We start from the raw sequence: 4,505 nt of genomic DNA on the forward strand, positions 1-4,505 counted from the left end.
GGTCGCTGACCCTTGGGACACACCCAGCAAACTGCAATTTCCAGACAGGCTCTGCACCTTCACCTCTGCTCTAACCTCAGGGAGAAGCTGCCCCCAGGCCCTGGGCCTTTGATACGAGCCAGGGCTGGGCTAGGTCCTGTACCCGCCTGCTCCCACCTGTGTGGTCTCTTCCCCACCCTGGGCTTCAGTTTCCTCTGCAAAGTGGGCATAGCAGCGGCTTCAGGGTTATGGTAAAAATCAGCAAGAGACTGTGTGTGAGGCCTTCTTTTGGGGCAGTGGGTTGGTGACAAGGGGTGCCCTCTCTCCCAGAGAAGATGGCTAATCGACTCTTAGAGGGGATGGTGGGGGCAGGAGAAGCTAAGGGACTGCAGACAACTCTGTGCAGCAGACCTGGACTGAGGGCCCCGGGCAATGGGGGTGACTGGGCGCACAAGTGCTTGGGGGACAAGGGGCACTTTTAGGATATGTAAGCCTGTGTCTTGGCCTGCCTGCACTGAAAAGCTGAGTGCAGAAGCTAAAAAGCTAAAAGCTCCATCAGTGCCCTGGGCCTGGTTTCCCTGATTGGGAAATGAAGAGGACACTGTCCTCAGAGGCTTCTATGAGGACAAAATGAACCGATAGACAGGAGGTGCTATGTCCACATATGCTGCAATCACTGTTGTTGTGGAAAGCTGGCATGGGGCCCGCGAGGAATCCAGATGTAGACAGTGTTGGTTTGCAGAATGGAGCAATAGCAGGTGAACAGGAGGGAGGGTGCTCCCCTAACCCCCTGGACCTCCGCTGTCATTCCCTGTACTATGTTGGCATTGTCTGACCCCACTATCCCCTCCCAGCTGGGACCTCCTTGAGGCTGGTCCTACTATGGCCCCAGGACCTGGCACATATGAAGACCTAGAAAGCATTCAACCAATGTCCTATGTTCAGCACAGGGCCTGCCTGGCATGCAGCACTCAATTCAAGTGTCAGTATCGCTTTCAAGGAGACCCCCCCCTCACCGACATAAGATGGCTGCCAAGATCCAGGCATCACATCACATCCAGACATGACAGCATTCACAAAAAGAGGAGAATCAGAGAGACAAGCTCTCCTTATCTCCTAAGGACTAAAGATGTCTTTTCTGGAAGGCTCCTCAGCAGAGAGCTCCCTCCCTATCTGTAGCTGGGATTGGCTCTCATGGCCATTCCACTCCCCTGGCTAGCGAAGACAATGGGGTGATCACCTCCATGCAGTGCGATCCTTTAGGGTTAACTGAATATCAGCATTGTCAACCCCCTCGACTTCTTTCAGATCAAAATAGAAAGGTCTCTGCATCTGCTCCGTTGGTTTCCTCTCAGATGATGGTATTTTCTTCCCTTTATCCACCTCTAATACTCGAGAGAGATGGCCAGACATGTAGCTGGGAGGCCTGGGCCTTGTTATCCCCAGAGGGGACCACCATTTCAAAGCACACACAATGACAGCAAACACACATGCTGCCTGAAGCAGGCCAACCTTGCCAGAAGTGAGTGCATTGACGAAACCAGAGGGTGCCCAGCATGTTCAGCTTTCTGCTCCCCAACCGTGCAACTTTCGTTCTCTAAAGGGTGCCAAAAAATGCTTTTAGCACCATTTAGTGCTAAAAATATAGTATTGCATATAGATTTTTTTTTCCTGCAGAATTCCCAAGTTTGGATAAAAATTAACTATCTGCTTCTTCCTGCTTCTCTGTTTGTGTCTTGGGTGCTCTGGAAATGTTACGTCTCCAGGTCTGATGGACTGGCTAGGAGAAAGCCCAGGACCTGGGGCATCCAGGATGGGTGGCAAAGGTCTAGGCTAGTGCGGAGTCCGTGAAGCTTAGAGGTCAGGTGGCCAGGAGTTGCAGGCCTAGCTTCTGGGGCTAGAAAGCAATCATTTTCCCTTTCTGGGCCATAGAAGTTTCTGTTGTATAAAATGTCCATCCTAACATCTGTTCTGCTGGCCACCCTGAGTGGCCACCCATGGAAAGCAGGTACATTTTCATTCCAGGCTTCTCCCTCATTGCTCGCTGCTCCCTCTTGCTCAGAAGTACGGAGCCTGGCCATAGAGGCTGAGTAGGTTCCCGCCCCCTGGGAGCTGGCCGTGGTTCTGTGACCTGCTTTGGCCAGTAGAAGTGGTAGAAGTGACAGCATGTCAGTTCAATGCCTGGGCTCAAAGAGGCCTCAAGTGTCCACTCACCCTTCTTGTGCTTCTGCCATTGACATAATAATAAGGACGTTCAGGTAACTGCTGGCCCAGGGAGGAGGGACCCGAAATGAATCCACCCATCTTCCATCCACTGGCATTGGGAATAGTTTGTTAGACAGCATTATTGTCACGGGAGGTGATACGGATTCCCTTCCCGCTGAACCATTGAAGGCTAGCTTCCCGCCACTTGTCACAGGTCTGATGGACATAGCTGGGCCCTGCGGTGGGTCCATCCTGCTTTCTGGGAGGGCTCAGCGAATGGCTGGAAGGGCATGGGGCCACATGCTCAGGCAGGATCCTCCAAGGATGAGGGGCACAGAAAAGCTGTCTGGTAGAGGGCCTTCCCCTCCCTTAGCTCCGATTGCCTCCATCCTGAGGGGGAGGGAGGTGAACGCCATCAGCCACATGTTCAAGGCCGCCAGGGACTTACAGCCACATGACTCTGAAGGACTCCTTGCTCCATTTGTGTGGGTCCTACATCCAAACAAAAACTGTGGAGGTGGGACCACACACGAAAGGATGTGTTCAGGATGGTTCTTTGAATGAATACAAGAATGAGCCCCATGAAGGACTCAGTGACTTGTGGGTTTTCTGGAATAAATACCCTGAGCTTCAGGCCAGCGAGGAGAGGAGCCAGGCCGAGAGAGGCAGGTGACAGCAGACATTCCCAAGTCCCTTTCACTCCAAAGGCCCAAGGCAGGGGGCCTGTCCCAGACCCCCAGCCACTTCCATGCCACCTGGACCAGGGCCAAGCAAAGTCAGCCTGGCAGGTAGCTACCTCCTCCCACAGCCAACTATGGCTCCCTATGGCCTGTCTGGCTGTTAGGAGAGGCCGGGGCCACCTGACCAAGCAAACTGCTGATTATCTACTATACCATCCACCCCAACCAGGCACAAGCCAAGCCCTTTCCCACCTCTGGTTCACGTCATCATCACCTCAGCTTTTTACATATGGGGAAACTGAGGCACGCAAGGTTAAGCCACCATTCTGATGTCCTGCAACAGGTAAGCGACAGAACCAGAACTCAGATCCCCCCAGACTGGCATCGGGGTTTACCGTCTCACACTGGTTCTTGTCTCTGCCCATCTGGGATGGGGCTGGGGGGGGGGGAATCCCCCCTGCAGAGAGGAGGCTGTGTGGGCAGGGAGCCAGGGCCCACACCCCCTCCCTTCCAAGCAGTTCTACTTGATGGCTCATGGTCATCTTATTTTTTTCATAAGAAAAAAACAAACAAACAAAAAATGCTGAATATAGAAAAGTACAAAGCATGACAAGACAGCCACTGTGAACGTGTGCTCCCAGGCCGTGGTAAGAAAAACGGAAAAATGAAAAACTACAACTACGACTTGAGTTTCATTTACCCTCTGCCTCTCTCCCTTCCCTCCCTTCTCAGGGATAGCTAGCTTTATAAATTTGCAGTATGCCCCCCCAAAGCAACTTTGATCATTAATAACGAGTGTCTATAACTAGAATATGACTATTTTGTGGTATATTTTTAGAACTCGGCATGACCGTGGCCACACTTTGTCTCATTCGGCTCTTATTTTTTTTCTTCAGATGTTCTGTATTATTCTATCATAGAGGTTCATTTCATTTGTTTTTTTTTTTTTTCACTCCCTTCTTGCTGGACAGCAAGCTTCTTTCTTTTCTTTTTTTTTTTTTTTTAAGATTTTATGTATTTATTTGACAGAGAAAGATCACAAATAGAGAGGCAGGCAGAGAGAGAGAGAGGAAGAAGCAGGCTCCCCACTGAGCAGAGAGCCTGACGGGAGACTTGATCCCAGGACTCTGAGATCATGACCTGAGCCGAAGACAGCGGCTTAACCCACTGAGCCACCCAGGTGCCCAGCAAGCTTATTTCTGAGTCTTGCTATGTTGAACAGTGCTCCAGCCGATGCTCCTGTGCACGGCTCTGTGGGCCCAGGGGCTGGAGTTTCTCCAAGGGGTGGATATCAAGGCACGGAGCTGCTAAAGCAAAGGGTACGTCCGTTGTAAGTTTGCCTCGATGGTGCTAAATTGATTTCCACAGCACTGCCCGATGCTCACACCCACCAGCGGGATACAAGAGCTTCTATCCTCCCTGTCCTTGCCAGCACGTCCCCTTGTCATCCATGTGTATTTATTTTTGCTGGTTTGGTGGGTGTGGTTGAGTGTTGTAAGTTTAGTTCAAATTCTTGGATCACTACTGAAGGCAAGCTTTTTTGTTGGTTTAAAATTGGCCACTGATATTTTTCTCTGCGAATTGTTTGTCCTTCACCCCAGTGTTGACTTATTTTTTAAAACTTATTTGTCACGCCAAAAG

The sequence above is a fragment of the Mustela putorius genome, unplaced genomic scaffold (genome assembly GCF_011764305.1).
Source record: "Mustela putorius furo isolate JIRA1106 unplaced genomic scaffold, ASM1176430v1.1 tig00003850_pilon_pilon_pilon, whole genome shotgun sequence".
Classification (NCBI taxonomy): Eukaryota; Metazoa; Chordata; class Mammalia; order Carnivora; family Mustelidae; genus Mustela; species Mustela putorius.